The sequence below is a fragment of the Microcaecilia unicolor genome, chromosome 3 (genome assembly GCF_901765095.1).
Source record: "Microcaecilia unicolor chromosome 3, aMicUni1.1, whole genome shotgun sequence".
Lineage (NCBI taxonomy): Eukaryota > Metazoa > Chordata > Amphibia > Gymnophiona > Siphonopidae > Microcaecilia > Microcaecilia unicolor.
Genome location: NC_044033.1, coordinates 117,327,771 through 117,353,317, shown reverse-complemented (window position 1 = coordinate 117,353,317; position 25,547 = coordinate 117,327,771). Strand labels below are relative to the sequence as shown.

The window sequence follows — 25,547 nt, the reverse complement described above, 5'->3', positions numbered from 1 at the left end:
AGGACTAGATTCTATATATCACGCCTAAAAATTTGCTACTGATATGAACTTCGCCTAAGCGCATTCTATAAAGTATGCCTTAATTTAGGCATGGTTTAAAGAATAAGCCTTCATTTCACGTGACTTATAGAATATACCGAGTGCCCTTATGTGTGACTAAATTTAGTCGCAGGCAGTTATGCCATCTGAAACCTGGTATAAATGTCGATGCCTAAATTAGGCGCAGACCAGGTGTATTCTATAACAACTCAGAAACACCCATGACCCAGCCATTCCACACCCCCTTTTCAACTTCGCGACTTAGAATTTACTCACAGCATGTTGTAGAATACACTTAAGACAGTTCTGCACATAAATTCTAATCAATGCCAGTGTCAATAATTTCTTGTTAACTGGCAATTATCAGTACTGATTGGCTTGTTAACCAATTAGGTTATGCACATTGTTATAGAATATGCTTTGATTTCCGAATGGAAATCTCGGTGCAATATAGAATCTGGGGTGACTGCATGCAGGCGCAGCTTACGCGCATGAATGACATAAATTGGCATAAACACATGTATGTGCTAGGCGCTGTTCTCTAACATTGATGCACTTGCCTCCTGGGGCCGAATTCAGTAAAATGATACCCAAAGCTAGGCGCCAATTCCATAAAGGTCACTTGGGGTGAATTCTATATCTGGTGCCAAAAAAAGCGCTATTCTATAAGCCATGTTGAAAGTTAGGTGGGGTTTATAGAGCAGCACTTACTCCTAGGAACCGCACCTAACTTTAGGCATGGACATTTGCACCAACTCAAACATGGTACAAATCTTCACACCTAAATTAAGCGTGCTTCCCCCTTATTCTATAACTATGCATATTAATTTTAGAAACACCTCTGTTCCACCCATGACCCTCCCATTTCCGCACCCCCATTTTTGAAGTCACACATCACACAAATCTAGTGCCTAAATTTATGTGTATATTCAAATTAAATCTTAGTGCCAATTATTGCTTGTTAACAAGCCAACTATCGGTGCTAATTAGCTCATTATTCAATTAAATTGCAAGCACAATTTTTAGTGACTTTTATACAATTTGGGGTTAGTGCTAAGTAACCTTTACAGATTAGCGCTTACTGCAAGGACACCTGCTAAAACCTGGAGTAAATGCTGGCGCAAAACCAAAGGCAGTTGGGCGTGTAAATGACCCTATCCTATAACACTGCACCTCAATTGTGCAAATGACCTTAAGTCACCCCTTTTGAGTTGCACAAGAGACTATTTAGGTGCACAGTGTTACAGAACAGTGCAAATGCAGATCAGTGCACAAGTCCTAATGCTAATTAATGTCAATTGATCATTAATGGCTCATTAACTAATTAGTTTGCACATGGATTTAGGCGACCTTTATAGAATCCAGAGGCTGATGGATAACAACAAATGGACTGTACCAGTGGGCGGAGCATGGGTATGTCAAGGAAATTCCAACTAGCAACGTGCACAACTTATAGAATAGTATCAGATGAGCGCAATGCGAGGAGATTATGCCTGACATTGACCTGGCGTAGGCTGTTACATCTAAGTTTCAGTACACCAAAGTGGCTTTGTGCTACTATTCTATAATGGGTTAGATGTGCCTTCATGTTGTACAGAATTGGTGTTCAACACACTACTTTGTCGCACCTACACTCAGGCACCATTTTATCGAACTGACCCCAACATGTTGATTCACCTGCATAAAAGGCCTTTATAAAATTATGGCACACCTAAAAGTATCCATGCTGGGCAGACCCTGCTCAGGAGAAGAGATTGGGTGAAACATGGGCAGAGTCGTGTTTATGCACATTTTACAAAAGACGCACTAACATTCATGGCTCCTCTTGAGGAGGTGTAATGTCCATGCCTTCAATCTAGGCTCACTTTCTGCAGGATTTGTGCAACTGCTTTATAAAGACACCTAAGCGTCCATGTGTGTTTTTTAAAACAGACTAAAAATTTGTATTTTCTCCACCTCCATACACAGTCTTCTCCCTGTTATAAAAACGTACTCTCTGTCGGGCTTACACCTCAAAGCACTTGTATAATCGACATTGTAACTCTGTGTAGCATAATAATTGTATTATTCTACGATGGATTGTGTGTTGGGTCTGTGAGTGCTTTCTAGGAACTGTGGGACCACTGGGAGTGTGGCTCCAGTAACCTAGAAATTACCAGGGATAACTTGAGAGCAGGAGACTTGCCCAGAGGTGGTTGTGACCCAGTCAGTGGGAGGAGGGTGCTAGTATAGAGCACATGCCCAGGTGCAGGCAGACCTGAGCAACGTGTGATAGACCCTCTAAGTGGCCGCAGGGTTAGCCCCAAGCGAGTGGCTAGGCGTTTCGTGACACATGGGTTTTAACCTAGTCAACAAATGAAGCTGAAAAAATGCAGAACGAACCACAGACAAAATTTGATTTTGATAAGACAACTGGGAATCTAAGATCACAACCAAAACTTGCATCTTATTGTTCACTACTAATTCCTATCCCTTCAGCTTCCCCATCAAAAGAGGCACCTGGCTATTTAACTGACATTTAAAATAAATAGACTCTTTTCAGCAAAACTTTCTATTTATAACTCTATAATAAGCTGAAGAAACCAATTAATGAACGTGCCTCTGCAGAGACACGTTCATATTTAACTGACATACCAGAATGAGGCCAAACTGGAGCCAATCCCCTTTTCATGTAAAATCCAAGGGCTCCAAGAGCACCTCAGATTCTTGTACAAGAATATTTTACTGTGATATTCTTTTATTGATTCCCTTAACCAATTTTGGGTATGAGGATTTACACCAACTGAATCCTTCTGTAAATCCTCGTGTCTAAATAAGGAGCAGATCTGCCACATTATATAACAATGCACTAATTCTAGGAACACCCCTGCCCAGCCCATGCCCCTCCCATCCCCATGCCCCCTTTTTGGATCCATGCATCTTTATAGAATACTGACTATGAAGACGCATATATTTGCTTACTTTATTTTTGTCTATTAGATTGTAAGCTCTTTGAGCAGGGACTGTCTTTCTTCTATGTTTGTGCAGCGCTGCGTATGCCTTGTAGCGCTATAGAAATGCTAAATAGTAGTAGTAATAGTTACCAACTAGTGCCGATAATTGTTAGTGTCCAATTATTGACACTAATTGGCTTGTTATTCAATTAAATTGTGCATGCAAATTAGGCACGCACCCAACTCTGCATGCGCAATTTTGAGCACCATATATAGAATTTACTAGCATTTCCATTTGGAACATTCAGAACCCAGCATTTAGACATACATATTACATGCACCTCTAAATCATGATTTTACAAAGAAGGGATAAACATGACCAAAACACGAATATCAAATACGTATACATGGAAAAGGTGATGTGGTCTGGGCAGGACTAGGGTGGGTCAAAAGGATATATGTACATTTCTCATTTCAAAAGGAGAATATATGTTTATAAGAACATAAGCTTGTCATACTGGGACAGACCAAAGGTCGATCATACCCAGTATACAGTTTCAAATAGTGGCCGATCCAGGTCAGAAGTATCTCAAGATCCCAAAAGAGTAAAACATATTTTATGCTACATATCCTAGAAATAAGAAGTGAATTTCCCCATCTTAATAATGGCTTATGGACTTTTAGGAAATTATCCAAACCTTTTTTAAAACCTGCTAAACTAACTACTTTTACCACATTCCCTGGCAATGAATTCCAGAGTTCAATTACTACTACTACTACTTAACATTTCTAGAGCGCTACCAGGGTTACACAGCGCTGTACAATTTAACAAAGAGAGACAGTCCCTGCTCAAAGAGCTTACAATCTAATAAACAAGTGAACGGTCGGTCCGATAGGGGCAGTCAAATTGGGGCAGTCTGGATTCACTGAACGGTAAGGGTTAGGTGCCGAACGCAGCATTGAAGAGGTGGGCTTTAAGCAAAGACTTGAAGACGGGCAGGGAGGGGGCTTGGCGTAAGGGTTCAATTACAAGTTGAGTGCAGAAATATTTCACATCTACCTATTCCATTCAGTATTTTAAAGACCTCTATCATATCTCCCCTCAGCCATCTCTTCTCCAAGATGAAGAATCCTAGCCACTATAGCCTTCCCTCACAGGGAAGTCATCCCATTCCCTTATCATTTTTGTTGCAGGGGCGTAGCCAGACACCCAATTTTGGGTGGGCCTGGGTTCAAGATAGGTGGGCAAAAGAACTCCGCCTTGTCCCACAAATGATTTGGTCTCTCTCTTTCTCACCTGCATGCCATATTGTCTCTCAAACTTCCCCCTCCCCTGCATACCTTTTAAATATCACATTTTCACCGGCAGCGAGCAGCAACTAATATACACTGCTCATGCTGGCCCTACAGCCTTCCCTCTGATGCAACTTCCTGTTTCCACATAGGCGGGGATACATCAGAAGAAAGGCTGTGGGGCCGGTGCGAGCAGTATGTATCAGTCGCTGCTCACTGCAGGCGAAGATCTGCTATTTACAAGGTATGCAGGAGGGACAGTTGTTGGGAGTTTTCAGCTGGCGGGGCTTGGAGATCCCTGCCAACCACATCATAGGTGTGCTGCTACTGGGTGGGCCTGACCTCAAAGTGGGGGGGGCTGGGCCCACCCAGGCCCACCCTTGGCTACGCCACTGTTTTGTTGCCCTTCTCTGTACCTTTTTTTAAATTCTGCTATATCATTTTTGAGATACGGTGACCAGAACTGCACATAGTATTTGAGGTGTGGTTGCAACATGGAGCGATACAAAGGCATTATAACATTGTCATTTTTGTTTTTCATTCCTTTCCCAATAATTCCTAACATTCTATTTGCTTTCTTAGCCACCGCTGCACACTGAGCAGAGGATTTCAACGTATTATCAATGATGACACCTAGATCTTTTTCCTGGGTGGTGACTCCAAATGCGGAACCTCGCATCACAAAGTTATAGTTTGGGTTCCTCTTTCCCACATTTATCACTTTGCACTTGCTCACATTAAACATCATCTGCCATTTGGATGCCCAGTCTCCCAGTCTCATAAAGCCCTCTTGCAATTTTTCACAATCCTCTTGCAATTTAACTACTTCGAATAACTTTGTGTAATCAGCAACTGTAATTCCCTCACTAGTTATTCCTAGATCATTTATAAATATTTTTAAAAGCAGCGGTTCCAGCACAGATCCCTGGGAAACCCCCACTATCTACCCTTCTCCATTGAGAATGCTTACCATTTAACCATACTGTCTGTTTTCTATCTTTTAACCGGTTCTTAATCCTTAATAGGACATTGCTTCCTATCCCATAATGATAATTTCCTCAGGACTCTTTCATGAGGTACTTTGTCAAATGCCTTTTGAAAATCCAGATGATACACAATATTGACTGGTTCACTTTTATCCACATAAGTACATAAGCATCGCCATGCTGGGACACACCAAGAGGCTCATTTTCAAAGCACTTAGCATCCCAAAGTTCCATAGAAACCTATGGAACTTAGCCTCCCAAAGTGCTTTGAAAATATGCCTCCAAGGGTCCATCGAGCCCAGCACCCTGTCATCGACAGCAGCCAAAAGAACAAGCAATTTGTCCCGCCCTTCCTAGAAATAGTGTATTATTCCCTTGTCCATTCAATAACATTCTATGGCCTTTACACCCTGGTCATCCAGCGGGCCAACCGATTCTTTTGCCGGTTTCCTGCTTTTAATGTATCTAAAAAAAATGTACTATCAGTTTTCGCCTCTAACGCTATCTTTCTTTCAAAATCCCTCTTTGCCTTTCTTATCAGCGCTTTGCATCTGACTTGACATTCCTTATGCCGCTTCTTATTTTCCTCATTCGGTTCTTTCTTCCATTTTCTGAAGGATTCCTTTTTAGCTCCAATAGCCTCCTTTACCTCACTTTTTAACCATGCCGGCTGTTGTTTGGTTTTCCGTCCTGCTTTTCTGATACGTGGAATATGTAGTAGATTGGTGAGGCAAGATTCCCTTCACTAAATCCATGTTAGCTTTGTCTCATTAATTCATGCTTATATATATGCTCTGTAATTTTGTTCTTTATAATAGTTTCTACCATTTTGCCTGGAACCAATGTCCACCACTATGAGGATCAAGATTTACATCTGCTACCGGAAACATCTTAGATTTTATAAAATGATTTGTGCAGCACTCCAGTGGAAGGATTACAGGTGGTCTCTCCCTTAATACCCCAGTGTATCTTGTCCTCCTCTGAAACGATACTGGCAAAAAAAACATTGGTTTCTGTGACAGCTTCGAAAAACATAGATGTGCAAGTTTCTGAAACTGTTGACATGTATATAAATGTTCTGGCAAAATTTCCACATTTGCTAGACCACTCGTCCTATTCCAAGATTGAAGCGGTTTACAAAACAAAACTACACGTGTATGTTCTGAAATACCAACATGCATGTTTAGGTTGCTTTGTGACCCTGTTGATATGGAAGCGGTGCAAAGAAAAGACTTGTTGACCTGAACATGTATACCCTGGAGGAAAGGAGAAACAGGGGTAATATGATACAGACGTTCAAATATTTGAAAGGTATTAATCTGCAAACGAACCTTTTCCAGAGAGGGGAAGGTGGTAGAACTAGAGGACATGAAATGAGATTGAAGGGGGGCAGACTCAAGAAAAATGTCAGGAAGTATTTTTTCACAGAGAGAGTGGTGGATGCTTGGAATGCCCTCCCGCGGGAGGTGGTGGAGAGGAAAACGGTAACGGAATTCAAACATGCATGGGATAAACATAAAGGAATCCTGCTCAGAAGAAAGGGATCCCCAGAAGCTTAGCCGGTGGTGGGAGGCAGGGCTGGTGGTTGGGAGGCGGGGATAGTGCTGGGCAGACTTATACGGTCTGTGCCCTGAAAAAGACAGGTACAAATCAAGGTAAGGTATACACAAAAAATGGAACATGTGAGTTTATTTTGTTGGGAAGACTGGGTGGACTGTGCAGGTCATTTTCTGCCGTCATCTACTATGTTACTATGATATTTTAGATGTTGATGGTTGCAAAATGAATGCTCCTGCTGAACATAACAGGTGCATACACATCTTCCAGGATATATTATAGAACAAACTTTATGTTGGCAGATTCCATTCTAAAATACTAGGTGGTCCTTACACATCCCAGCCTGGACATCTCAATTCTAATCTGTATGTCTCTTCTAAAGTCCATCTTCATAAAAAAATGAATGGTTATGACACAGCCTCTGGCAATAGCTGCAATGACTACACAAGGATCAATTTAAGAGTGGGCCTATCAAGATATGAGGCAATTCTTAATAGGTTGTAGATGAAGGCTCATGATACAGGAGTCCCAACATTGGTTCAGACTGAGTGAACAGAAGTAGAAAGGAGGAACTACCAGGTCATATCCGCCTGTCAATGTATCAGTCCAGTATGCCAGATCTAAATGCATCTTCTGATACTCCTACAATCCTACAATGATGTGTGTTTGAGTAGACAAGGTGAAAATGGGGGCAATAATCAGCTTTTGACACTGTGGATCATGATATCATGCTAGCACAACTGGCAGAAACAGGTATCAATGGTACATACAGTACTTGCATGGTTCAGATCCTATCTATCAGACAGGCAACAATCCATAATATTTGGCAGTACCTCATCTCCACCATGGCCACTGACCTGTGGGGTACCACAAGAATCAATACTGTCACCCATTCTGTTCAGCATCTACCTCAACCCACTAGCCAAGCTGATTCGGTCAATGGACACTCAGTTCTACATCTAAGCGGATGATGTGCAGCTAACTCATACCCATTCAACCTGACTTACCTACAGCCCTAAATAAACTGATTACCTGTTCAACATCAGTTCAACAATGGGCTAAGCACAACAAACTTTGCCTGAATCCAACTAAAGCCAAGCTTCTCTGGACACGTACCTGACATCAAAATCTCTTTTGGAAAGTACATACTCCCCCTCAAGTCACAAGTCAGGAACCATGGAATACAGTTAGATTCAACACTTGATTCCACAAATCCAAGCAACCTTCAAGAGCTGCTTCTACTATTTGCGACAACTATGTTGCCTCTCTCCTTACATTGAGAAGGAAAATCTTATCCCTGTTGTGCATGCCATGATAACATCAAGACTGGATTACTGTAATGCACTGCACATTGGTCTGACTACAAAGGGTCTGAACCAGATCCAATTGATTCAGAATACTGCTGCAAGACTCATAGAAGTTTGCAAGCGACATAACCGCATCACACCATTCTTGCAAAAACTTCATTGGCTACCAGTACAATACAGGGCTAAATTTAAAACTCTATGTCTGATCTTCAAGGTCCTTAAAGTAAATGGCTCCCGAGTACTTGAAAAACAGGCTGACCTTCTACACACTTCCAAGGACACTAAGGTCCTCCCAAGACGCCTCCCTAACCACACACTCTCCAAAAGACATTACACGATGTGATATCCACAAGTGAGCCTTCTCTGGAGTAGCCAAATGCACTCCCTGAAAGGCTTCACATAAGATAAGACTATCTCTACTTCAGGAAGCAGGTGAAAGCTTGGCTCTTCAACCAGACCTTTCATGGAAGAAGTAAGTAACTTCTTAGTCTCACATACAAGGAGTGACACGGGATGCACATACTGCAGCAGGACATGTTTATCCACTCCTATCCTAGCTGAGATAACATTTAATCATCTCTCTGACATTATGTGTAACTTTCTTTAAATTAGTCACCTTATTTTCTAACTCCTCTTACCTATCTATTCCATCTTTGCTTATACCCTAAGCTGTCTATTAAAATGTTCTATTGCAGTAATATTAAAGTAATATACTATGCCGTACTTTGTATTATTTGAATATTTTTACTGCTGTAATTGTCTATTGCTTATGTTTGTTCTTACTGTACACCGCTTCGAGTGAATTCTTTCAAAAAGGCAGTAAATAAATCCTAATACAGAGAAAATACTGTAAGTTGCACACCTAGGAGGCACTAACATTTACACCTGCCTTTTACATGACTTAAAGTGATAGCGCCTAAATATTGGCATGCAAATACCAACTTACTCGCCATTCTTAACAAAATATCGGAGCCCAGATGCCATTATAGAACACTATCATAGCACACAGATTTTTGATGCATAACTTTTAACACCCTTTATAGAATTGTCCCTAATCCCACTGATTCTTTAAAAGTTGCCAAAAATTGTGCATGCAAATTTAGGCATGCTCCCGATTTGCACTCACAATTTAAAAGAATAACGAGCCAATTAGTAGGTTAACAAGCAATTATTGGCACTAATTAGATTTAACTGGGACTAACACATGTAAAGTTAGGTGCTAGGGATCCGTGCCTAAAATTTACCTGCGGGCCAAAAACGGGGGGGGGGGGGGGGGGGGACAGAAATGGAAGGGTCATGGGTGTTTCGTGGCACATCGGGACGTGATTTTCAGTTACATGCATAATTACAGAATATGGGTGCTCCACGCATAAATTTAGGCACCGGCATTTCAACTACATTTTCGATGGTGCCAAAATTTACATGTGACCTGTCCTCTTAAGCGTTAATTCTATAAACTGCACTGAACTTTATGCACGGCTTATAGAATACCATTTAATCAGGTATTTTTTGGCACCAATTTTTAAGGTGCCATATATAGATTCTAGTCCTAAATGTATATTTATAAAATTAAATGACTATATAGGGTGGTGGGATCCTGTCTTCATGGGTTCTATGTATCGGAACTGTCATCCTTAACCTTATTCTGAAACTTCCTATAATTCACAGATGGTGCTTATGTTGCTATGATAAAAACAGAGGGAATTAAATGGGAGGATTTTGTAGCACACCCAGATTTTTTTTTTTAATACAGAAATCGTTTTATAACAAATTTCAGCTTTAAAAAAACAGTGCTTAAGATGACAGCATAAATCTGTTTATCCTTCAAATACAAACCCACAAGCAGTTATCAAATCAGGCTTCTTTAAATTATGTTTTGACACCTAAATGTGGAGTCTGCATTCATCTAAAAATCAGAGATCTGATTTTCAGATGAACGCTGGCTGTTTGGTAATGCCTTCAAAAGATGGCGCTGACAAAAGTTACTGACTGCTATTTTCTGTTTGTGATCAGGCAGTTTTCTATATCAGAACCTGACACCCAGGATGTGCTCTGTTATATTCGACTCAACCTGGTCAGAGAATTCTGTCGTGCAGCATCAGCCTGGACCGACTCTATAATTAACATACATTTCTCTTGCAACCCTAACAAACACAAATTTTAGAAAATAAACCATTTTGCAGAATTTGTTTATCTTTCAGGTTTGTTCTGAATTCCTATTAAAACCATGACCTTAGTTAGTTTCATGCAAAAATGAGCTTGTTTTTTCATACTGTACAATTGCATTGTATTTCAATCCCCTGAACTGTATTGTTGATGATAAAGTTGATAAGGAATGACAAAAGGCTGGGTCTTTTTTTTTTAAGAATCTGAAATCACATTATTTTCTATATACAGATGTCTGTCATTTTTACATTGTAGTCTGCATTTATGAATTTCAGCTTTTTAAAATCACTATCTTATTTTATACTAAAATAGAGATTTACAGCTTTTCTTGTATGACTGCTAAGAATTGGGATTCTTGAAGATCCCTGGATCCTTCAACTGTATGCCATTAAAGAGAAAGCTGAGAGGTACGGTACCACACAACAGTGTGATATTAAGCCAAAATGCTGTACTTACTGTTAACTATTTATTTAAACATAGAGGATTTATTTATGCTGGTTATCATATTATTAAAACATGTATATCATATGTTTAGCATAAGCCTAGATCTCCCCGTTGACTATTGAAAACGCAGCCCCTTTATGTCTCAAAAATGACTACATCTTTTTAATTCTCACAAGCCTTTCAATTATTATTTGTTACTTGATTAAGTCATTTAAAGTTACTTTCAAAAGTGTAGTCCATTTACTCCAGATGCAAAATGAACACTGTGTGTTTCGTTAACAAGATCTTGACTGCAACAAACAAGTGACAGGTGCCTGACTACACCTAAAGAATGTGGTATCAGTGGTTAGTGTATCTGAGCTTAAAACAGGTTTGGACAAGTTCCTGGAGGAACAAGTCCATAGTCTGCTATTAAAATAGACACGGGGGAAGCCACTGCTTGTCCATTGCTTCAGTAACAGGAATATAGCTACTGTTTTGGGATTCTCTCAGGTACTTGTGACCTGAATTGACCACTGCTGGAAAAGCAGGATATTGGGCTAGATGGACCACTGGTCTGATGCGGTATGGCTATTCTTACGTTCTTATGTAAAGTCATGGAGAAAGGAGCAATTCACACCACTTTGAGAGTTATTAAATCTGATTCATAAAGGTTTGCAAGAAGGTTTAAAATATATAAATCTTCACTGGTTTTATGCACTGACAATTCCAGACCAACCCAATGAATTCTAGAGGTTTATGTTTATGTATGAAAACGGTTCCAAATAAAGCTGTCTTTGCAACTGCCTGGGTATTATCCCTTCGAGTTTAAATGATTCATATATAATAGACCTAGAAGTATACAGTTATAAAGGAAATACAATTATTAATATCAATATACTTATAATCATACATCCACTTCTTTCAACTGCTCATATATTTTCTATAAACAAGTTTGCACCGTTAAACATTTGATCTGCATGTACAGTAAAAACTCATTATAAAATCGGTCGCTACCGTCTCCGTTTTGTACTTAGACTCCATATGCTCTATCAAACTCAATACAAGAGCTACATCAAGATACAGACGTATTAAAGGGTTTCCCCATTTATGTATCTATGGGAAACATGCTGAGTACATCTGTACTCCAGCAAAACTCAAGCAGGTGCTGTCCTTGGCAGTGAAACTTTAGTGTTCAGGTTAAGTATTACATAGTGCACAGTATACCATACCGCTACGTAACATATTACTCTTAAGCGTCAATAACAGAAAGAAATCAAAGGTAAATAGCGATGCTACTGAAATTGTGGGGCACTGATAGTTTCTGCATGCATTACTACGAAAGAGAATTCCTCCCCGGTTTTCGCAGAGCAGCAGAAAGGATAAATCAGCTTTCCTCAATGTTACAAAACAGGTAAGGAATACATAAATGGACAGCATTGAAACACCACCAATGCAAATGCTACAAAAGATCAAGCAGCAACAGAGGAACGGGAAGGCAGGAGAAAGTGTGAGGAAGAGCGGCTGCAAGTACTGAGCCACAGCCGCAGGTTCAAAAACCTGTCCGAGCGCCCAGCGCACGGCTGCCGCTGCCAGCCGGTCCCTGCACTGCCGGGGCCCTCCCCAGCAGCACCTGCACCCCGGACTCCCTGTGCAAAGTCTAGCGAGAAGCAATGTTTCGTTTCCTTACGGCAGCAGCGAGGAGACGTGGGTGGATTCCGTCTGCTTATTCTCAGCCTTGCTGTGGCAGCGCCAGCCACCGAGGCTTCTGCTGGGCTGCACCTGACTCCAGTCTCTCTCTTCCTCCACGATGCTAGTATGTGCCTTTGCTGCTTTTTCTTTCCCCCCCCCCCCCCCCTCCCGTCGTGTTTTCTAATTAGGACTCGTGAGGTTGTGGGAGCGCGGAAGAGTGGTGCCGGGAGGGGCGTGTGCACGCGCCGCACAGGAGGCTGACTGCCGGCGAGCGGCTCCAGCCTGCCTTCCCCTTCCCTGCCCCTCACGGATCTGGTGCAGCTCCCGGGGAGAGGGAGGCACACGCACGGAGCAAGACCCTGCACAAAAGAAAGCCGTTTTTAAAAAATGCCCAGGCTGCAAGAAGAAAATGAGCACAGCAGACGCACACCAGGTATGTGTCCGTTGTTTGGGCACAGCCCACCTCATGGCTACCTGCCCCCTGTGTCTCCAGATGTCCCCACCGGCTGGCCAGCACAGACTCCGTGCTCTCAAAGACTTCCTGGTTGAGCAAACAAAGCAGCTTCCACAAAAACAAAGGAAGAAAGGTAAAAGGGCTCTGGTTCTCTCCACAGACCAGGAGCACCCTTCCACTTCACTAGAAGCGTCCATGCTTCCCGCCCCCACTCCTAGCTGGACTGCCATGCCACCCTCCCCAACTCCCACAAGGATGAGCCCGGCACATTAGCAGCAGAGAAAAAACAAAACACCTTCATCCTTGCTCTCTGACGCTGCTCTGCAGACTACAGCAAGATCTCTGCCCTCCCAGCACCTCAGCCTGCCTCCGATGTCTGAACCAGCCCCAGCATCAGAGCTCCTTACCTCTGTCTGGGCTGCCATTCTTCCCCCAATGTCAAGCACAGCTCAAAACAGCCTCCTGCTCACACTGCAAAACACAAACTGCACAGCTTCAGACTCCCAGTCTCTGGCTTCTCTCCCTGCACACGCTGTGACTCAAGACACCGCCCCCTTAAAGGGCCAGCACACCAAAAACAGAGACACCACCAGACACAGGACAACAGAGGCACAGGCAAACAGTGTTCCCTCCAGAAGCCTACTCAGGCACACGGAGCGCAGGAAATGCCAGAGATCTTCTTCCTCCTCTTCATCCAATGCCTCCTACTCACCCCGCAGACAGAGGCCCCCATCGGGTTCAGAGAAGCGCGGGAAGCCACGATACCCAACCCAGGCACCAACGCAGCCAACCACAGGACTACCTTCCCTGCTGACCCTCGAACCCACTGCCACAGCACCTCACCAACAGCTGCTGGGGCTCTTCAGCAAGCTGCTTACACAGCCCTCCGTCTCTGCCACGACATCCCACCAATGCGGAGGTTTGGAGGCAGCTGCTACAGGGACCCCATGGCCCTCCACAGCTGCACCACTACAACCATCCACCCCGGAAGATTACCCCTCAGAGCAGGAGAGTGACGCCTTTTCCCCGGATCTCTTGGCCACTGACGACGAGGACCTCCCCCGGGATTCGTCAGGTATCCCCACCGAACCACCACCTCAACAAACTGCGGAAGACATAGTAACATAGTAGATGATGGCAGAAAAAGACCTGCACGGTCCATCCAGTCTGCCCAACAAGATAAACTCATTTGTGCTACTTTTGGTGTATACCCTACCTTGATTTGTACCTGTCCTCTTCAGGTCACAGGCCGTATAAGTCTGCCCAGCACTATCCCCGCCTCCCAACCACCAGCCCCGCCTCCCACCACCGGCTCTGGCACAGACCGTATAAGTCTGCCCAGCATTAACCCCGCCTCCCAACCACCAGCCCTGGCACAGACCGTATAAGTCTGCCCAGCACTATCCCCGCCTCCCAACCACCAGCCCCGCCTCCCACCACCGGCTCTGCCACCCAATCTCGGCTAAGCTCCTGAGGATCCATTCCTTCTGAATAGGATTCCTTTATGTTTATCCCACGCATGTTTGAATTCCGTTACCGTTTTCATTTCCACCACCTCCCGCGGGAGGGCATTCCAAGCATCCACTACTCTCTGTGAAGAAATACTTCCTGACATTTTTCTTGAGTCTGCCCCCCTTCAATATCATTTCATGTCCTCTCGTTCTACTGCCTTTCCTTCTCAGGAAAAGGTTCATTTGCGGATTAATACCTTTCAAATATTTGAACATCTATATTATATCACCCCTGTTTCTCCTTTCCTCCAGGGTATACATGTTCAGGTCAACAAGTCTCTCCTCATATGTCTTGTAACACAAATCCCATACCATTCTCGTAGCTTTTCTTTGCACCGCTTCCATTTTTTTAACATCTTTCGCAAGATACGGCCTCCAAAACTGAACACAATACTCCAGGTGGGGCCTCACCAACGTCTTATACAGGGGTATTAAAACCTCTTTTCTTCTGCTGGTCACACCTCTCTCTATACAGTGTAGCAAACTTCTAGCTACGGCCACCGCTTTGTCACACTGTTTTGTCGCTTTCAGGTCCTCAGATACTATCACCCCCAGATCCCTCTCCCCGTCCATACCTATCAGTCTCTCCCCGCCTAACACATACGTCTCCCTTGGATTTCTACTCCCTAAATGCATCACTTTGCATTTCTTCGCATTCACCTACCCGAAGTTCCTCCAAAAAGTATCCGCCTCTCTCGCTCTCTCTCCACCTGAGGCTACGAATCAACAAAGTGATGACCTAGGCATCCTCAGGTATCTCAATACAGCAAAACCCATAACAGCAATACCTGTTCACAAACTTCTTTTGAACTGCAGAGACAAAATCTGGCAAACTCCGGTCTCGGGGTCAGCTGTCGCAAAAAGACTAGACCTCAAATACCAAGTTCTACCCTGCCCAGGTTTTGACAAACCTCAGCTCCCCCATCAGTCCATCATTGTGGAATCCGCTCTCAAAAAGGCAAGGAGTTCCAGGACCCATGCCAATAACCCTCCAGGAAAAGAATTAAAAACACTGGACACAATTGGGAAAAAGGTGTACCATGGCACCATGCTAAATGCCAAGATTGATGCACACCTTTTCCAACTAGTCCTATACAGCGACTCCCTCCGGAAGAGAACTGAGGAACTCCTGTCCTCCTTACCTTCGGACTTCAAAACTCTCATCTCCCCGGCCCTCCACGATATGGAAGAATGTGCAAAACACATGATCAGAGCCACCTTTGATGCCTTCGAGACCTCAGCACGCACAGCCAGTGTGGCCATCGCTGCAAGACGAATGGCATGGCTCAGGGCCTCTGCACTCCGCGAGGATACACACGAATGCCTTGCTGATTCCCCTTGCTCTGGGGAGAACCTATTCGGCGACAAGGTCAAAGAAACAGTCAACACCCTAAAAGACCACTGCACCACCCTACAAACTCTCTCCACGGATGGCCTGCTACGCCCATCAGCAGTGCGAAGGCAACAAGCCAGCCAATACCACTACCGCAGGCACCAGCACAGCACTAAACGCTACAATGGGCCCTCAAAATGGCAATGGCAATGACAAAAACCCCAGCCGTATGACCCTTCCTATCAACAGAGGCAACGTCTGAGAGAATGGAAACATCAAAAACAAAACCCTGCCTCAACCTCCAAGGCGGCAACCAGTTTTTGACACTGCACCAGCAGCAACCCCACCAGTGGGGGGCCACCTTTCTTCTTCGAAACCTAGGAAAGCATCACAACCGACAAATGGGTCCTCAGCATCATACAGCACAGATACAGGATTCGCTTCCATGCGATGCCTACAAACCGACCCTCACCCAGAGATATAACTCTGGACCACCTTACCCTCCTCATTCACAGGGAACTCCAGACCCTCCTACAATCGGGAGCTATAGAGCCTGTTGTCACATCCGTTGCTCCCTCCGGCTGCTCCTCTGCGGAAAGCAGGAACCTGTGTCCATCGCGGCGAGGGCTGGCCTTCTCGAGGCCGCGGCGGAGAGCCGGGGCTCACTGCGGCAATAGCCGCTCAGTCCGGGCCAAGGCCGGCGATCACGGCTGCCGGGCTCTCGATCGCCGGCTATGGGGTTCGTGCTTGCGCCAGTGGGGAGAGTGGCGCTGAGACGCGATGGTCGGCGTCTCCTTCACTTTCGGGCGCGGGAACCCGAAGCTCCGCCTCTGAGGAGTTAGATTGGGAGGCCGGTGCTGTAGTCCCGCCTGGGAGGTCGGACGGAACCAATCAGAAGGAGTTTGTCAGTAACCAGGTTCTGATTGGCCCGCCATGTCGGCTGGGGCTGGGTGGTTGAATGCTGATAGTATTTAAGGAACGGGCCTGAGATAAGACATTGCTTCAGGTTCTGTTTCCCGAGGCCAGTCTTCGTGTGTTCCAGTTCTCAGTTGGTTTCCTTGCTCTCCTGGTTTTGACCTTTGGACTGTTTCTGGATTACTCTGCTAGCCGCCCGCCTTGACCTTTTGCCTGTTTCAGACTACACTGTGAGCTGCCTGCCCTGACCTGTTGCCGGTTTTGGACTCCTCTGTTTTCCACCTGCCCTCTTCACTCCTGGTTCCAGTTCTGGGTCAGTTCATCAACCCCGCGGTTCCGGAAGTCCCGTTGACCGCCTGCAGCTGGGGGCTCAACCCTTGGTTAACGGCGGTCGCCGTGGGTGAAGACTTGGGGTTGCACGGCTGTCCTCTGAGGTCCTTCAGGGCCTTGCGGGACCTAAGGGCTCACCTTCTTTTCAGACAAGATAGGAACCTGAAGCCATGAGCTCGCCTACGCAACCCGATCTACAGGACCTGGCTAAAATTCTCCAGCAGCAGCAGGAGCAGTTGAACGCCCTGTCGGGGGCCCTGCAGAATGTCTGCTCTCAGTTAACCACAGTCCAGGTTCAGAACCAGGCCGCTGCGGCACACCAGGCCGCTTCAGCGGCTCCCCGTCGGGGAGGGTCCTTCCCGGGACCTCGGTTCCCTGAGCCTACTTGGTTTGATGGTGTCCCTGGAAGCTGCCGGGGGTTCCTCAACCAGTGCAACTTATACTTCAAGGTGCAACCAGAGGCTTTTGCCTCAGACCAGGTAAAAGTGGCCTATGTTATTTCCTTGCTAACGGGACGAGCACTAGCCTGGGCGGTCCCGCTATGTGAGCAACAAGATCTGCTTTTGGACAACTACGCGGAGTTCCAGCGCCGGTTCCGCATGGTGTTTGATCTTCCAGGAAGGCCGTCTTCTGCCGCCTCCGAGCTGCTGCGGATCCAACAGGACGAAGGGACCGTGGCAGACTATGCTATCCGGTTTCGGACTCTGGCGACAGAGTTGCGCTGGAATCAGGAGTCCCTATACGCTATCTTCCTGGAGGGGCTTCAGGATCGAATCAAGGACGAGCTGGCCGGCCGGGAGGTTCCGGGGCAGTTGGACGCCTTGATTTCGCTTTGTGCCGGGTGGATACCCGATTCCAGGAAAGGGCTAGAGCCCGTGAGGACTGGCGGAGGGGGTCCTGAGGCGGGTCCCGGCCTAGTCGGGTACCTTCCCCCCGACGGGGCTCCAGAGGGCCTAGGGAGGCCTCCGAGGAACCTATGGTCATCGGCTGTCAACGGTTAACCCCATCTGAGAGGACTCAACGCCTTCGGGGCGGCCTTTGCCTGTATTGCGGCGAGGCTGGTCACTTCATCAGCTCTTGCCCCGCACGGCCGGGAAACGCCACTCCCAAGGCGCCTGAGGGGAGGGGTCTTGGGGCACTCTAATCCCCTACCAGACAATCTGATTACTCTCCCGGTGACCCTACGGTGGCAGGAGACAGTGGTTCACACCCGAGCTTTATTGGATTCCGGGGCCGGGCGAAATTTTGTCAGGAACTCCTGCGGCAGATGGGATGGCCTATACTGCCCTATCGGCCCGCTTTGCAAGTGACGTCCATCCAGGGAACAGCGTGACCCCAGCCTATCACTGAGGTGACTCCATTTTTGGGGCTCCAGGTGGGGGAAGACCACTGTGAGGAGGCTCAATTTCTGATTTTGCCCCATACCATTCATCCCGTGGTACTGGGCCTGCCCTGGTTACGGCGGCACACACCTGTCATAGATTGGACTTTAGGGAAGATTCAAACCTGGGGTGGCGCCTGCACCGAGACCTGTTTGAAGGGTCGGGAATCCAGCTGCCCCGCAGTAGTGGCCACTCCTAGAACTGTGCCAGTCTGTCAAGCTGCTCTGCCAGAAGAGTACCGGGATTTCGCTGATGTGTTCAATCCCGTGGAAGCGGATGTGCTACCCCCACATCGGTCCTTTGATTGCGCTATTAATCTGATGACCGGCAAGATGCCACTGCGGGGCCGACTCTATACACTGTCCCGAGAGGAATCGAAGGTCATGCAAGCTTACATCCGGGAGAATCTCCAGAAAGGGTTCATTCGCCCCTCCACGTCCCCTGCCGGAGCAGGATTCTTTTTTGTGACCAAGAAAGAAGGCTCCTTGAGGCCCTGCATCGACTACCGAGGCCTAAATGCCATCACCGTAAAAGACCGATACCCTCTGCCCCTTATTCCAGAGTTGTTTGATCGGCTGCAGGGGGCCCAGATCTTCACCAAATTTGACCTCTGAGGAGCCTACAACTTAGTCCGTATCCAGCAAGGGGACGAATGGAAAACTGCGTTTAATACACGAGGGGCATTTTGAATACCGGGTGATGCCCTTCGGCCTGTGCAGCGCTCCAGCGGTGTTCCAGAGGTTCATGAACTTCGCCCTTGAAGACCTGCTTTATTCTACGGTAATTGTATACCTAGATGACATCCTGATTTTTTCCAAAGATCCCCAGGAGCATGTGGCCCACGTTCGGACCGTCCTCCAGCGCTTGCGGCAATATCGCTTGTTTGCCAAACTCAGCAAATGCTCTTTTCACCAGCAGACTCTGCCTTTTTTGGGACATATTCTATTACCTGGGGGTCTGCGAATGGATCCAGACAAACTCCACGCTATCCGGGAGTGGCCCCAACCCCAAGGCCTGAAGGCGCTGCAACGGTTCCTGGGGTTTGCTAATTACTACCGTCAATTTATTCCCCATTATTCTCAATTGACAGCTCCGCTGACAGCGCTCACTAAGAAGCATGCGGATGTTAGGAACTGGCCGGTCGAGGCGCAAACGGCGTTCAGTCAGTTGAAGAAAGCATTTGAATCCGCTCCCATCCTTCAGGCCCCAGATCCGGACAAACCTTTTGTGGTAGAGGTGGACGCCTCTGCTTTGGGCGCCGGGGCAGTCCTCTCTCAAGTTAACGCCAAGGGCCGGCGTCAACCTTGTTTCTTCTTCTCCCGAACGTTTTCCCCAGCGGAGCGCAATTATACTGTAGGAGATAGAGAACTGCTGGCTTTGAAGTTAGCCCTGCAAGAGTGGAGACATCTGCTGGAAGGGGCAGAGCATTGATTTACAGTAATCACGGATCACAAGAATCACGGATCAAAGGCTGAATCCGCGGCAAGCCCGCTGGTCGTTGTTCTTCGCCAGGTTCCGGTTTCAACTTGTGTTCCGGTCGGCTGCGCAGAATACCCCTGCGGACTCCCTCTCCAGAGCCTTCGAAGTTCCAGAGGATATTGAGGAACCTCATCCTATGTTGGATCCGGCTTGCCTCTGTGCGGCCCCGGGTGGGGTCACCCCAACACAGGAATTCGTACCTCCGCAGAACCGGGAAAAAGTAATGCACTGGGGACATTGATCTGTATGGGCCGGACACTTTGGGTTTCAAAAAACCCTCCGTCTGATTTCTCGACAGTACCGATGGCCTCGTATGAACCAAGATATCCTTCAGTTTGTCACGACCTGCCCCACCTGTGCCCGGACCAAGTCTGTTGTGGGGCGCCCCTGGGGGGATCTGCAGCCCTTGCCCATTCCAGCCGTCCCCTGGGAGGAATTGTCTATGGATTTCATTACGGATCTTCCCCGCTCCCAGGGGCACACTGTGATTTGGGTGGTGGTAGACCGGTTCTCCCGTATGGCACACTTCGTTCCCCTGCCAGGGCTTCCGTCGGCAGCACTGTTAGCCCAGCAATTCATCCAGCACATTTTCTGGCTCCATGGGCTACCAGTCAGGATCATCAGCAACCGAGGAGCCCAGTTCACTTCACGATTCTGGAGAGCCCTGTGTTCCGCCCTAGGGGTTGTTACCCATTTCTCCTCAGCCTACCATCCTCAGACCAACGGGATGGTTGAGAGGATTAACCAGACGTTGAAGGGGTTCTTGCGGGCTTTTGTCAACAGGCGGCAAGACAACTGGGCATCTCTTCTCCCGTGGGCCAAGTTCGCCTATAATCACAGTGAACACTCTGCTTCTGGGCAATCTCCATTCTTCATGGTATATGGACAACATCTGCGGCTTCCTCCACCCATTCCCTCTGACTCCTCTACGCCCCAGGTTACTCAAACCCTTGCTGACCTGCGGGAAGTCTGGAACATGACCCGAGAGCAACTACAGAAAGCAGCCGCCAGGTATAAGTCGTTTGCAGGCACCGGTGCCCCGCCCCGGTTCTGCAGCCGGGGCAAAAGGTATGGCTGAGTACCAAATACCTGAGGCTCCGGGTGCCCTCTCGGAGGCTGTGGCCACGGTACATCGGGCCATTTGTGATCCAGTCTCGGATCGGAGCTGTGACATACCGCATGCGGTTACCTAGAACTCTATGGATCCATAATGCCTTCCATGTTTCTCTGCTGAAGGTCTTTCGGGGGTCTAAGTGGCATCCACAGAGTGAAGAGTCAGTTGTTCCAGAGGCTGACCCCGATCCCGAGTATGAAGTTGAAGAAATCATAGACACCAAGAGGCTCCGGGGAAAGCTGCTCTACCTGTTATCATGGAAGCATTTCAGTCCCGAGGACAACTCCTGGGAGCCGGCTACCAATGTACATGCTCCAGAGTTGGTACGGGCCTTCCATGATCACTATCCTCAAAAACCAGGACCCAGGAGGAAGGGGGCATCCAGGGGGGATACTGTCACATCTGTCGCTCCCTCCGGCTGCTCCTCTGTGGAAAGCAGGAACCGGTGTCCATCGAGGCCGCAGCGGAGAGCCAGGGCTCACCGCAGCGATAGCCGCCCAGTCCAGGGCCGAGGCCGTGGGCCGGCGATTGCGGCTGCCGGGCTCTCGATCGCCGGCTATGGGGTCCATGCTTGCGCCAGTGGGGAGAGTGGCGCTGAGACGCGTTAGCCGGCGTCTCCACTTTCGGGCGCGGGAACCCGAAGCTCCGCCTCTGAGGAGTTAGATTGGGAGGCCGGTGCTGTAGTCCCGCCTGGGAGGTCAGACGGAACCAATCAGAAGGAGTTTGTCAGTAACCAGGTTCTGATTGGCCGGCCATGTCGGCTGGGGCTGGGCGGTTGAATGCTGATAGTATTTAAGGAACGGGCCTGAGATAAGACATTGCTTCAGGTTCTGTTTCCTGAGGCCAGTCTTTGTGTGTTCCAGTTCTCAATTGGTTTCCTTGCTCTCCTGGTTTTGACCTTTGGACTGTTTCTGGATTACTCTGCTAGCCGCCCGCCTTGACCTTTTGCCTGTTTCAGACTACGCTGTGAGCTGCCTGCCCTGACCTGTTGCCGGTTTTGGACTCCTCTGTTTTCCACCTGCCCTCTTCACTCCTGGTTCCAGTTCTGGGTCAGTTCGTCAACCCTGCGTGTCCGGAAGTCCCGTTGACCGCCTGCAGCTGGGGGCTCAACCCTTGATGAACGGTGGTCGCCACGGGTGAAGACTTGGGGTTGCATGGCTGTCCTCTGAGGTCCTTCGGGGCCTTGCGGGACCTAAGGGCTCACCTTCTTTTCAGACAAGACACCTGTCCCCCAGACAGAACTCAACCAAGGGTTCTACTCCCGCTACTTTCTCATTCCCAAGAAGTCTGGAGGAAGACCCATCCTAGACCTCTGACATCTCAACAAGTACGTCATAAAAGAGAAGTTCAGGATGCACTTGGTAGGCACCATCCTCCCACTGATTCAGAAAAACGATTGGTTAGCTGCACTAGACCTCCACGATGCATACAACCACATCCCAATCCACAAGGCACACAGGAAATTCCTACGCTTCAAAAGTACTGGGCCACCACTTCCAGTACCGAGCCCTACCATTCGGACTCTCCTCAGTACCAAGAGTTTTCACAAAATGTGTCGCAGTGCCGGCAGCATACCTGCGCAAAGAAGGGGTGTGTGTCTTCCCCTTCCTTGACGACTGGCTACTCGTCGGACCATCACCCCTAGAAACCAAGAAGGCAATCACATCCACAGTAGCCCTACTCCAGTCGCTGGGCTTCCTGATCAACGAGACAAAGTCACACCTGCACCCCACTCAAACACTGGAGTTCATTGGGGCCCAAATCCGCACCAAATGCTGCATGGCCTTCTTGCCCTTTCCCAGGGGACAAGCCATACTATGCCTGATACAACACATCATATCAACGAGAACAGTTCCAGCACGGACCCTCCTACGACTCCTAGGACATTTCGCCACATCCATCCATGTCTACTACTACTATTACTATTTAGCATTTCTATAGCGCTACAAGGCATACGCAGCGCTGCACAAACATAGAAGAAAGACAGTCCCTGCTCAAAGAGCTTACAATCTAATACTTGTTGGGTTGGAGGGAGGGCGGGAGACGGCGAACTATTCGGAGGGAGGGAGCGTGGGCGGACCAGCGACAGGCGCGCGTGCCAAGGGAGAGGGCTCTGCGTGCCCTCTCTGGCACACGTGCCATAGGTTCACCACCACTGCCCTAGAGCATTCTTTTGCAGGAAGCTGCTGCCGCCGCTGCAAAGTGTTCCTGCTGTTCCAGCGCGTGACAAGCTTGTGCGCGCAGGTCTCTCTGCCTGGCTTACTGGTGTCTCTAATACCTTGTTGGCCGGCATGGGGTGAGGGGGAGGAGCTGCGCGCGCTCCCTGGACCTTGGCCACAACCCATTCATTGACTTCCACCGCCCCGTTATTGAAATGAGCTACTGCGACAAAGGCAGCTCTAGAGAGCCCGGACTCTCAGAACAATGTGTAACTAACTATAAGGGAAGTCGTGCCCACCAGCACAAGGTGACGTTTCTTCCAACCATCCCAGTGAAGTTTTTTTTTTCCTAAGCTACAAAAAATTATTTGTGCAGCAAAATATTCTAATAATATTGTTGTAATTCGAAGGAGGTCCGCGGAATTGTTTCTCGATGAATCCTAAAGGATAGTTATTTTTGCCTTTTGGACATTGAAATTAAGGGATCCTTTTACAAAGCTGCGGTAGAAAATGGCCTTGGTGCACATTTATATGGGTATTTCCCATGCTCTAAGGCCATTTTAACCATAGCTGGAAAATGGCTGATTTCCAATTTTCCAAATTACCAGCCACGCGCTAAGGTTGCCATTGGTGCATGGCCAAAACCAAAAATTAGTGCATGAGTTCTTATGACCACCTATTACGTAGGCATTAAAGGCTCACGCACTAATCCTGCATGGCAGTGTAGATGTGCTACTTAGTGCAGACATGCCCCCTTGGCCAAAAAATAAAAAATATGTTTTAGCACGGTAGCACACACACACATTTGGAACTTACCACATGATACCTGAGTGTTCCCCGCAGTAAGCCCTTTGAAGCTGTGATAAGCACACACTAGTGTTTACTCCAGCTTAGTAAAAGGACCATTAAACTTTCATGGTGAGATACATACAAAGTATTTCTTTATTTGGATTTATTAACTGCCTTTATGAAGAGATTCACCCAAGGCAGTGTACAGCAGGTACAGTTTAACATAAAACTTACAATTTTTGTTAACAGCATAACAATAGTAACATAACCAAGTATTACAGGGTTGCACATCATTTTTAAATATAATTAAATGGATAGTTTAAGCACATGATTTATGATCTGTCTTTTTGGGCTCTGATATAAATACGTATATTATTATCCTTGAGGTAACCCTGAAAGAAAAAAAAAAAATTGGAAGTATCTTCTATTCAGCAACTCTTACAACATAGAAATGCAAACCTTGGAGACATACTTTTTTTTGAACCCCCTTTTGCGGCTTTCTCCACCCCCTTAACTTAGCCCACTGTTGGACTCCTCTGTTATGACTTCCATACAACTTTTTTCCTTTTGCTGCACATCATATGTGTAATTATATGTGCATATAGTGTTTCTGGATTATACTTTCCTTCCTGATCGCCTAGTTCTCCTACTTTAAGTATGCTTCTCCTCCTTGTTCTTCCTTTTTCTCTTTCTCTGTCTCTCTTATTGTTGATTCCTATATATATATAGTATTGGTTATTGGCAGCCTTACTCAATGATACTTGTATAATTTACAATGTTTTATTTTTATTTTATGTATTTTTGATATGCTGCATTGTTCTTGTTTTGGTTATTATAATAATAAAAATTATTTGAAAAAAAAAAAAACAGTAAATCAAGGTGCTAATCTACTGATCCTTATCAAAAGGGGCATCAGAGTGGAGGTTGCCTGGAACAGCCTATCAACAGATGAAGTAGTAAATCAAAACTGTAGCAGAAGTGTCCCTACAAATTAAACAAGGTGCAGATAAGAGCAGGTGGGTGGGGGATGAGGAGAAGCTGACTGAGGAAGTGTCTAGCACATGTGCAGAACAGGAGTTGTTTCCAGGATGGACATGGGGGTGGGGGGGAAGAGAGAGCTCCTGCACTCATGAAACTTCATCTTCGGGGGGGGGGGGGGTGGACTTTGGAGCTCTTGTGGCTGCCAGTGATGGGGGACCTGCATAGCCAGTTTGTAAAGATGGCAGCGGAGGCTCGGGTGTGTGAAGCTGAACAAGGTCAGCAGAGCACCGAAAGGAGCAGAGGGCTCCCTGCAGCAGGCTGGGGGATGATCGAGAGGCTGAAGGGAGAAGGGAACTGGGTAGGGGGCTAGCCCCGGAGTTGCCAATGAGAATGAGGAGGGCTCCTCTCCAGCAGCTCCTGACCTGCTGTAAATCTAGCACATTAAAGGTAGTCACTCCTCTCTGTGTACAGGGGCGTAGCCAGACAGCAGATTTTGGGTGGGCCTAGTCAAGAAGTGGGTGGGCACCAAGTGTTCTCCTCCCCCCCCCCCCCCCCCCCCAATTCGATGAGGCCAGTATCAGCAGCTTAGGAAACTTAGACTGCTGAAGTGGAGAGCAATGTTTTCAGCACCATCAGGGGGAGGTCTTCAGCTGGCGGAGCTTGGAATCCCCACTAGCTAGCACTAAATATGTGCTGCTGTTGGG

General features: G+C 47.1%; 1 long non-coding RNA gene across 2 annotated transcripts in view; it reads right to left on the bottom strand.

Annotated features, from left to right (window-relative positions):
- The window catches only part of LOC115464648, a 115,255-nt gene extending 101,910 nt beyond the window's left edge, over positions 1-13,345 (bottom strand). For both annotated transcript variants that reach the window (XR_003941267.1, XR_003941266.1), the window contains exon 1: positions 13,258-13,345. This is a non-coding gene — a long non-coding RNA (uncharacterized LOC115464648). The remainder of the gene's footprint in view (positions 1-13,257) is intronic.
- Between the last annotated feature and the right edge of the window lie 12,202 nt (positions 13,346-25,547).